Here is an 11,228-nt window from a genome sequence, read left to right as displayed (position 1 = left end):
AAACCATGTGGAGAACGGGGCTGACGCTGCCGGGCTGTGCCTTGCACAGAAGGAGGAACATTTATTTTAATCGCAAATCCCGGCAGGATCGCCGTGACTCCGGGCAGCGAGCGCCGTGAGGGTGAGCGCGGGCACGGCCCCGCCCACCGCCCCCTCAGAGCTCCCGCCCCGGGCCCTGATTGGCCCCGCGCCCTCTCGCTCCTCCAATCCCAGTGGCGGAGCGCGTTCCCGCCCCGCCCGATGCCGCCCACCGAAGCACGGCGCGGCTCCACCTTTCCGGCCGTCTCCATGGCAGCGGGGGCGGGGGTGTTTTAGGACGTCCCGGAGACCATTGCGGGTGGTTGCTTTCCTTTTCAAAGGCGACGAGGCTAAAGGTAAACTAGCTAGTGTGTTTTGTATTTTTTTTTTATTTCCTGACTTATTCTCCCGTAATCATGCGGGATGGTACCTTTCAACGAGCCCGTAAATCCATCCCCACCCCCCTTTCCCAATGGTAGGGCGCAGGCGGTGCGCGGCCCCGCTGCGGCCGTGGCGCTCCTGCCCTGTGGAGCCGCGGCCTGAGGCGGGAGGTGCTGTGCTCGGGGACTGGGCTGCAGGTGCCGTCCTCAGCCCGAGGGGCTGCTGGAGATCCGCGGAGTTCATCCCGGGCTGCCCCAGGCCTTGGCATCCGCCCAGGCCAGCGGGCGGAGGATGCTCAGGCTGGTGCCGGTGTGTCACTCACCATGGTGCTGGTTTATCGCTCCTGTTGTAAGCTGCAGGCGCCCTTAGAGACAGGAGGGGCGTGCAGAGGGATGCTCTGGCTTCTGGCGCCGGTAAAGGTGTGTCGCAAAGAGCACGAAGTGCTGGAGGAAGGAGCACTGAAGATGTGTGCTCTGTGTTAAACAAGGTGAAGCAACTGGCCAGGTGGACAGAAGTGTTCTCAGAGTATGGTAAAACATACATCCCTAGAAGATGCACCCCAGCGTCAGCAGGGGCCACGCGGGAATCGCTGGTTCCAGAGTTAGGTGTGACACATGATACTGAGGAGGACTTAACTAATGTTGTCTTGCTGAGGTCTTTTAGTTCTCCCACCCTTTGACGCTATGAACATGTGACAAGTTATTTAATTTTACTTAAGGTGGCATTACCGCAGTCGCCTCTGAGGTGAAAAAAACAGCCGAAACATTTTCAGTCTTCTGAAAAGAAGGATCTTTATTTGCATCAGTGAGCACTTCATCTTCTTGATAGGTCAGAAAAAAAACCCACTAAGTTCTAAACAATTAAACATAGTTTCCTATGAACAGCTCCCCGTATCTGTGAGAAGCAGTTTACAAGTATAACTGTGTTCAGAGTAACGTGATAAAAGCCAGAAATCAGTAATGTAAACAGTAATAGACAATTTATGTAAACACAGAGTGTGTGTGGTTGTAAGCATCTGAAACTCGAGAAAACTCAGTGCTGAATCTGAAACTGAAAAAAAATTGTTTTCATAAATTATTAGAATACAGTAGCATTTTCCTAAAGCATATTGTGAAGATTAGTAGTGTGAATGTATTCAAAGCATATTGTAGCAACGTCTTGTGGCAGGTTTTGTGGAGATAGCTGACAAAAAATTTGTGCAGCTTTTTAACCAGAATTTTTAAATACTGGAAAGTGGATGTTAATGTACCTCTTTAGAAGATTTTAGTTTCACTTGGTTTTCCTTTTATAGAGTACAAAACTGGGGCAAACAACTGGAGATGCCATCCTCTTTGGCCCAGGAGGTTCACCTTGCTAGAAGACATGAGGAGATGTGAGTAGTTGATCTCTGCCTCGCAGCAGTTTGTGTTGGGTTTTGTGATATTCTCCCTCCCTGCCCATGACCCTCGGTGCCAGTGAATGTGAGCTCTGCACAGCACAGCTTCAGCAAGGGGCTGGAGTTCCAGGAGGTGGCACTCTTCCTTCAGGAACCATGGGAATTAGCATCCTTGCCTGCCTTTAAGGGTATTTAGGTTGATGAGGTTTTTGACTTCCAATGGTGGTACTGGTTTAAGATCTCCATTGTTAACCTGTCACTGTTAAATTCCTATTTGGGGAAGGTAATTGGATTCTCTCACTCAGTGCCTTAATTATAGAATTGCTTCTTTGTTGCCCTGTAAACTCAAATTGTGAGGCAAATACAGTAGTGATTCAGGAAAATTTGCTTTTCTTGTAACAACTAGTACGTGCCAGTGAGCTAATAGAGTACTGATCAAGTCACCCCAACCCACCCTGTCTTTCCTTCTGGGAGATTCAGGGTTTCTAGGCACCTCAGCATTTGAGGGCTGCTGGTTGCAACATTATAGCTTGGTACAAGCACAGCAGGTGATGCCTGCCTGTACCTTTTCCCTCCCCCAGCACACCCACCCTGCAGCCGGCTTAATTAGCCCATAGTTTTGAGAAAACTCGTAAGGTAAAAAGGTTATTTTCTAGCTCCTGAGCAAAATGTTCTACCCACTTAGCAAAATGTTTTCCTTTGTAGACTGTCTCAGAGATCAGAGCTGCTACAGCAGATGGAGACTTATCTAAGAGACAAAAAGACTAAAAAGACATGGCAAACTCAAGCAGCTGATGCAGCTCGTAAAAGGAATGCAGCACTTTTAAATGTAAGTTTCTGCGACTACCAGGAACCGCATCAAAATGTCACAGCTATGTAGCTCAGATAATTAAAAAAAAAAAAAAAAAAAAAAAAAAAAAGAGAAGTGTTTGCTCTATAGTTGTCATTTGAATTCTCTTCTGTATGGTTCCCTCTTCTGGAACTTGACCAAAAAGTATTAAATGACAAGTCTTTATTATCTTACGGCATCACTACCTATTTCCCTTGCCCTTCTTACAAAAGCCTCGTGGTGGCAGCTGCTACTATGTATTTTAATTTTTTTTAAGCACATGTAGAGATGTAACACATGCTAGTACATGTCTGCCTGAGAGCACTTAGGGGTCTGTGAGCTCACAGCCCCTCTACGCTTTGATTCAAGGCATGGGTTTGGAAATGGGCTGACCAGGCTACAGTGGTTTGGGCCAAGGGTAGGAACTGTTCTCCTATACTCTGGTTAAGTTGTGGAAGAGGTTCTCAGTTTAATATTTTTCTCTAAAGAGGTGTAGAGTGACTTCAAGCATTTTGCTTGCAAGTCTGTAAAAGCAGTGTTTGGTGTTCCTGGCTCTTCATAGTGATAACACCATTAATAATGTACCTGTTGTCATATTTAGGTAAGATTTGTTTCCTAGCAATTAAAAAGATCTAAGTTTGATGGCAGGGACCAGAATACTGAAAAGCTCCTTTGGAACCCCTACCTCAGGCATCTGAGTTTGAAGAGATGCACTTGACCACTGACATGATGCATTTGAAAAATGTGTTTCAGTTTTTCAGGAAGCAGCAGAAAACTGAACCTCCCGTGCCTTTTCTTTCAGCTCCTATTTATTAAGGGTCCATAATGCATGTATTGTGTTTATTGAAAAGTAAGTTTTACTCTAGAAAATTACAAGATTAATTTGTGTCACCAGAATTTCTTCATTTTTTTTCATGCAAAGCCTGGTTCAGATTTAAAAAGTTCACATTTTGGGAGGGTATAATTCTATTGCAGTAGAGTTTGTATTCAATTGGGAGGTTTATTTAGAGAGGGGCAGACAAGGAGAACAGTTAGCCAGGAATGCCTCTTAACTATTCTGTGACAAAGAAGATTTTTCAATTTGGGCTGGTGAACTGGTGCTTTCTGGACAGGGGCAATCAAACCCCTCTTTATTTGGTATAGGGATTGTGAGGTATATTTGGTATAGTGAGAAGCTGAGGACAAATTCATGGTTGGGTTATTTTTTCCATCGCTCCTACTCCATTGATTTAGTTCTCATTTTCCATAGCCATTTTAGGTTAGCTTTTTACTTTGTAAATATAGGGTTTTAGAAATTATTTGTGTTTATGAGTGCATTCTCAGTTTACTTATGCAGGCAAACACAATAAATGCAGAGTATATTTCTCCATCCTGAAAGCTTTATTGTATTGGAAATGGTAACAATAGCTCAGACATATACAGAGTGTAAATATTTCTGCAGTTAAACAGATATTTGCTATCTTCTGTCACATCCTCAAAATTGTTCCTTTCAAGTGTCAAAAATGTTGGTGTTTGTACAGAAAAAAAGCAAAAACATATGTATCAAAACAAATTCTGTTGCAGGATAAAATAGCATAAATCAATTTAAATCTATTAATTTTATCCTAGTTTTAACAAGCATGCACTCCTGCAGATGCTTTTTGATAACAGAAGAAAACAGGAAAAAAAATCTATGCAGCATAATATATGAGAAGCTTGAAAACAAGACTGATTAATGTGCCAGCTTCAGAATATTGTTCCTGATACCAGGCACTGTACATTTCACAGTTACCATGTGGAGAGTTGTTGATTTGGCCTACTCAAAAATACATGGACATGACGAAGTGTTATTTTTTTATTTGCATTTCTGGTTTTCTGCATGTAAGCAAAATCAGTTGTTTTCAGTAATAGATCATAGCAAAAGCCATTTTTCTTTCTCTGTGCTAGCTGGAATTTATGCACAGGAAAGATTTCAAAATTAATTTAAATTCTAATCAGTAGGAAGCAAGGAACTAACCTTTTTTTTTTTTTTTTAAATTGAAATTTTGACATTATAAGCATTTGTTCAGCATTTTAGCATAATTATCAGAGTATTTCCCTCAATGTCTTTAGAGGGAGACTGCAGATTAGGGAAATCTGTATCATTTGGTGCTTATATAATGTTGTCGTAATAAAAGCAGAAATTAGACTAGTATTTGTAATCTAATTTATGACATTTGTTTCTCAGTGATATTTCTTGTGTTTAGAAATATGTATTACTGTGCAACAGCTTGTAACATGAAATAGAAAAGAAAGAGTATGCTATATAGTAATTAGTACTGGAAAGGTAATTTAGAACAAATTTGCTTTCCTTCCCGGGCATGCAATTCCAGAATTATTTAAGTGTGATTGTGCCAGACTGATATCAATATAAGTGACAGCTGAATTTGGTCCCCTAAAAGCAATGCATGTGTCATGCATTCCATTTTACCTCTGGGGAAGGGTCTTGAATTGTTTTTGTTCCAGCCCTTGTGGTTTTAGGGGAAGCACTGTAAGATGCTCTCTTTTTTTCAGTACTGTGACATATTAGATTAGCTGGTTTTTTTCCAAAGAAGTTTATACTGCTGATGTATTTATTTTTATATTGATGACAGGGATTTATTTTTCCTACAAAGCTTACCAGTTGTGTAGACACACAAGAAGTGCCATCTAATCTTTCAATAGTTGCAGTTATTTTCTAAAGCATACTACACCTTCCAGCAAAAATTTCTTTCACTGTCTGTCATTAAATCAGTATTCTGAATGACAATAGACTGCACAACACAAACTAGAGTGAGCAATGAAAAGACATGTCCAATATCTAGGCTATGCCAAAGTGACCTTCTCTACTAAACATATATGCACAACTGCTCTCTCCTTTCTTGCCTGAAAGACATTCATTTCCTATCACCATAAACATTCCAGTTACTTGGCTGAGTCTAGAAAGAAAGAATGATTGATATTCTTCTTCCTTCCTGTTAAAATTCCTACAGTAATTAGGAAGAAGGAATCAGAAAGGAGGAAAATCCAATGGAAGAATATGAGGTGAACATTACTGAATGATCCTTTATTCAGTATGGTTTATTATGGTGGAACTCCTCCAGGCTTGGCCTGAGCCATTCTGATCTGGGCTTTGTTTGGTGCTGTTTGTGGATATCTGTTCTAAGTAAGTGCAATAGAGAAATTCCTTGCTTAAGTCACTTAAATTGTATTGCCCTCTGTTGTTTTGACATCACTGGTTTCAAATGGCCTATGTCCTTTTTCCTTTTCCTTCTATATGTTTATCCCATTAGTCTTTTCTTACCTGAGAAGGGACAGCCATTTGCTGCTTCTGAGAATTTGGATAAATCTGAGAATTAATTTACTCTTTCTCAGCCATTCTTTAGTTTCCTACAATGGTGTGGATTTTGCTGTAGAAAAGGGAGGAACAATTTTTCTTGGATTAGGTTTATAATTATGTACAAGAGAATATTGTAAAAGAATTAATGAAATAAAATAAGATGAACACTAAATTGAACAATCTGACAATATATGTGTCACTAAGTTAAACTTCATCGAGGCTGTTTTTTTCTTTTATTAATCATCCTGTACTGATCTAAACTTGAGTTGAGTACTGTTTACTTATTGATGTATTCAGACTGGCTATTATTCAATACGAGTAATCATGTTTGGTCTCTCTTGTGGATATGCTCCTCCAGAATCTCACTCTTCTTTTCAGCAGCAGTGGTGGTGAATATTTGGGAAGTCCCTTTGGGGAATTTCCTCTCTCATTTAGTTTTTCTGTTGTACTCTTCACACCCGCTCTCTGCTCCCAACTCTGCCATCTGCTATACTTTCTTTCCCCCTCCACTCTGTTCAGCTTTGGCTTCTTCACACCCCACTCCCACGTCCCTTTCTGTCTCTCTTCATCTGCCCACCACTCAATCTCTTCAATGTTTGGGTATGGAACTAAGCCCACAAGAACAGGTCAGAACTTTAAAGGGGGAGGGTGGTTAGTTTGGGGGCATGCTTTGATTTGTTTGTTGCTGTTGATTTTTTTGGTTGTTTCTTTTTTAAATGATTTATTTGGGCTTCTGTGAATCCAGCACACATCCACTGGACAAGCAGAAACCCAAATACTGATTTTTTTGGTAAGAAAACTATGTGAGGTGCATTGTCATCCAAGCTTGTCTGGTGAACAGCTTGCTGCAGCTCTACATTTATGTGCACATGTTATGCATGCATATTAGCAAGTCATCTTTGTCTTGAGAAGTAAAGATCTTGCACATAATTTGCCTAGTTACTTTACAGTTACAGTAGCTGGAATACATACTTCAGTCTTATGCAGCACAGAAAAAGATGTTCTGTTCCCCTCTATTTTCTGAAGTTTCATACAACAGAATTTAACTAATTTACCCTGGTGTCCAGAGAGAATAGCAGAATTTACAGCAGAAGTCTTACTTGGTTGTAAAATGTACTCTTGTATGAAAAAGGTGCAGCAAACATATTTAGCAGCTGTAGGGTGTTAGTCTAAGTAGCACAAGTTGTATTTCAGGATGACTAAACATATATTTGAACTTCAGTGTTAGTTTTTGAATTCTGTTTAGCTGAAATGGGTTTATTTAGTTAATTTAAATGTCTTTATATGTGTATTTTTCTTTTTAAATTCCCAGTGCTTGTTTTTAAAATGTACTTTGCTTGTGTTCTAGGATATAGAAGCAGCAGAAAAAAGGCTGCAGGAAAGAGTGCATTTACTTCCACATCCTGATACTGTTAAGTTAGAAGTAAGTCCTAGAACTCTGTCTTTTCATTTATTTTCATTTGCTGTTTACCAAATATTTTTGCCTTTTTTTTTTTTTTCCCTGAAGCATGTTCTTAAAGTGAAAATAATTGATTTTAAAATCCAGTGACTGGTATAGCCAAAGGCCTGTGTACTGTGTAGCAAGCTGAACCTAAATTCTGGGACAAGGTCCCTAGATTCTGGAGCATTCTGGTGGAAATATTTAGCAGCTTTCAGATCTATACAAACTTCTATTTAAAAATGAAGTCAAATATAAAAAATTAATAATGTGAATATCAGAAGATTACTGTGTTTACTATGTCAGAGCTATTTAGTTTGTTTTATATGGTCATCCCATTCTCAGTTTACCACAGATTGTCATCTTTGCATTTCAGGGTCAACAGTTTATCAGCATGAACAGAGAAAATTTCATATCAATTATTTTAGAGTTGTATGGAAGCTTATGAAAAGTACTGCAGGAACACTCAGTTATTTTTTTTTTCTTCTGCAGTCCCTAAAGCATTAGCTGAAGATAAAAATTTCGAGCAGATTCCCATATGTTTCTTGCCCCAGTGGTTTGTGTGCTGTGTGCTGTGTGGTGGCTTGGTTCCCAAAGGCACAGGAGCAGGGTGTCCCGTGCTGGTTTGGGTGCTGGGGCTGTGTCAGAGCAGGGCCAGGGGCCAGGTTTCAGCTCTGTCAGCTGTGAAGAGAGGTGCACTGTACCTCAGCTTCACACCTGCTGGGCAAGTGTTGGCATGCTTAGGCTATTACTTAAAGGAGAGGCATCACTTCTTGTTCTGGTTACTGTTCAAAGTTTTCATCTGTCATTGCATTTTGTAAATAGCCTACTGTGACTGTGACAGGGTGCACACTGGGTATGCCCCTTCAGTGCCTTTTTTATTATTTTTAGACATTTTTAGGCAAAAGGGTGCATTCTTCCCTGAATACTTGTGCATTTTGAATGATGCTAAGGAAGATGCCAACCTACTAGTATTAAACATTAAACCTATTTTGGCTATGTTCAGAAGTAGTTTTAGACTCTTCAGTGACTTTAGAGACACCTCTAGAGTAGTTTGGGTCAGTCAGTCCCTTGGTAGGTGTGAAGCTGCTTGTCGAGTGAAGTCTGCACAAATTGGAAGCTGCAGAGCGATTGCTCGTGGCTGCAGAATGTCTGCACTCTGCTGCAGTGGTGAAATTTTGGAGAGAACAGAGTTACTATTTGAAGGAGAGGATCCTATTTCAGCTTTTTTTTTTTTTTTTTTTATGCTTCTAGAGAAGAGTGCTATAAATAGTGGGAAAAGAAAACTTTCTCTCATGGTACAAAATTCTTGCGCGTGCTTTGTTCCAAAACACTTCTGAGCATATTTCACTCAGCCATATATGTGTCTGTATTAATATACTCTGAAAGTTATGGCTATAATGGATCCCCAGCTTGCTGAGTCGGAGTAGTTTTGTGTGACAGCACATATGCTTGTCAAAAAAGATTCTTTGAGTAAATCTGTTGAAGAAAATATTTTTGTAAACCTGCAAGAGCCATAGTTATATCTGAGCTACATGTAAGGATCAAAATGATTAGCCAGGAATCTAATACTTTGCAGGGAGATCTTCAGTTTTATGCTGCACTTCTCCTTCATTATATACTTAAGTAAAGAAAAAAAGGCTCAATATATATGTATCATAACTCTTTTCTACTGCAAAAGCACATTTTTCTGAATGGACATTAATGGCAATAAATACTTAACACACGTGGATGGATTGAAGTATTATCTTAGCACAGTTCTTAGATCACATTATTTTGCGAGAGAAAAAATGATACTTGGCACTTAAAATATTCCTGAAAATCCTACAAACAAGTTACCCTTAGGATACTAACACAAAAAAATGATGAATGCTTAATAACACAGGTAAATAGTATTAAATTTATTACACAGAGTCACAGTGATGAAGAAAAGGAAGAGCTAGATGATCCACAGTGATTCTTCTAGACCACACGCTAAATATACATAACCTTTTTATTATTTTAATTTGTGATCCAAGTACCGGAGATGATTACTTCATCAGTGAGTTATTAAGTCTAAACTTTTACTCAAATATTTTGAACTATAGTTCTATTTTCTAGGATAATCATTTACATTGTTTAATGTGCAGCTGTCATTTCTAACACTTTTTCCACTGCAAAATGAAATTCCAGTAACATACATGCTTAAATATAAAAGCTGCATTTGGAAAAGTATATAATCATGGAAAATAGTTTATTAAAGGTACTGTAAGGTTTAAACTGATGTGTTGCTTACCACAAGAGGGCACATTCAGTCACTTCACAGTTTGTCCTGTAGAATGAAATATTTCCAAGCTGATATTTTGTATCATACATGAGATTAAAAATTTCATATGTTAAGTACGTTGTTCTTTTCTGAATTGCTTTACTCTTAAAATAAGATGTAATAATTTATTGCATTTCTGTATTGTTTTAAACTGGCTGACACAGATTTTGAAATTAAGTTTATTTTTTCTTATATCTTTCTCAGACTCTCTATTGGGCATCAATAAAAGAATCTCTTCCTAAGTGGGAAGAGTTTCTTTTAGGAAGAGCAGAAGTTCCTATTGGCTTTAAGAAAACGAAAGCTACAAAGCAGAGCATAAACTACCCTGAAGAAGGTTCACAAAAATAAACAGTTTCATTTTGTTTTTGTAATTTATCACTTAAACAGAGAAGATAATCCAGATTGGGCAACAAGATATCATGAAATATAAATAATTTAAATGAAAATTAATGACATAGGATAATTTCATTCCATTGTTGCATTGTGTACAATTCCTTATTTTTATTCTGTACTAGAGAAGCAATCCTCAAATGGGCTTTTAGGATCAAGAATGAGAAATATTGGTGTATAGATTTCCACCAAGGCAATTGGTTTTCAGTGTGAGAAGAGTTTTATGTTATTTTTAATCCTCTGCTTCTACATATAAGTGCGATAAGTAAAGACAGATTCTTGCATTATCTTTCTTCACTTCAGTCATCTGTGCTGCATGCCTGCTCGTGGATGAGGGAGAAAGGAAGAATTTACTGTTAGCAGAAAAGGCAGACTGTGCATCAGAGTAGCCTTGGTTTAGCACCAGGAATCTGTGCAAGAACCTTCACGAGAGCAGTTGTAAAAGGAACAAGCTTGAATTTCTGCATCTTGTTTTCCCTGATTTTTTTTGTCATTGCCACTTTCATCACTCATACACCTCACTCCAGGCAGCTTTCCCCAACCTCCTTCTGCCTACGTTGTATTTCTTGTCTAACGGATGGGGAAACAAATCTCTAGGGCTTTTTCCTACTTCTAGGCTGCTCTTAATGCTATTTTCTTTCTGCTGATATAATCTACAAGTGAGAACTTTTTCTGAGGCATGAAAAGTTTGAAAGAAGCAAACTGAAAGATAACTGGCAGTGGCTGTCCAAGAACAAAGCATATACAGAAGCTGAGGATGTAATATTTTCGTTTTTAGCCATTGAACAGCTTCCCAGCTTCCTCCTTCAGCAGTGCAGTATCAGTGAGTTTTAATTGTGCTGAGCTAACTAGGTATGAAAAATCACTGGTACAGAACTTCTAGAAGTGTCACTTCAGAGGAAGATCCTTCCTGGTGTGTGATGTGACCTGCAGAAAATTAATCTTTCCTAAGCAAAAGAAGCCTAGAAAACATTAATTTTTTTTATTGTTAAAAACCTGGACTTGATTCAATATACTGTTAAAATTTAATCTTCTGCAGCTACGTCATTCCACCCCCAACCTGGAAGTAGTAGGGGAAAAAAATACCTCTGCCAGTGTCTGAGGATATGAAAATGTAGTGATTGCAAATATTGCTAGGCTACTAGTTATGTGAGC

The 11,228-nt window shown here is 39.1% G+C and overlaps 1 long non-coding RNA gene across 3 annotated transcripts in view; it reads left to right on the top strand.

Moving 5' to 3' along the window:
- Positions 1 to 277: 277 nt before the first annotated feature.
- The window catches only part of LOC130258300 (uncharacterized), a 35,527-nt gene continuing 24,576 nt past the window's right edge, over positions 278 to 11,228 (top strand). For 2 of the 3 annotated variants that reach the window (XR_008841475.1, XR_008841476.1), the window contains exons 1-3: positions 278 to 374; positions 1,691 to 1,771; positions 7,289 to 7,363. This is a non-coding gene — a long non-coding RNA (uncharacterized LOC130258300). Of the gene's footprint in view, positions 375 to 1,690; positions 1,772 to 7,288; positions 7,364 to 9,887; positions 9,902 to 11,228 lie in introns of those variants that run through there. The other variant, XR_008841477.1, reaches the window with a different exon arrangement.

Source organism: Oenanthe melanoleuca, chromosome 12, assembly GCF_029582105.1.
Source record: "Oenanthe melanoleuca isolate GR-GAL-2019-014 chromosome 12, OMel1.0, whole genome shotgun sequence".
NCBI classification, from domain to species: Eukaryota; Metazoa; Chordata; class Aves; order Passeriformes; family Muscicapidae; genus Oenanthe; species Oenanthe melanoleuca.
Note: the sequence above shows the minus strand (reverse complement) of the source record. Positions and strands in the feature narration are given on the sequence as shown.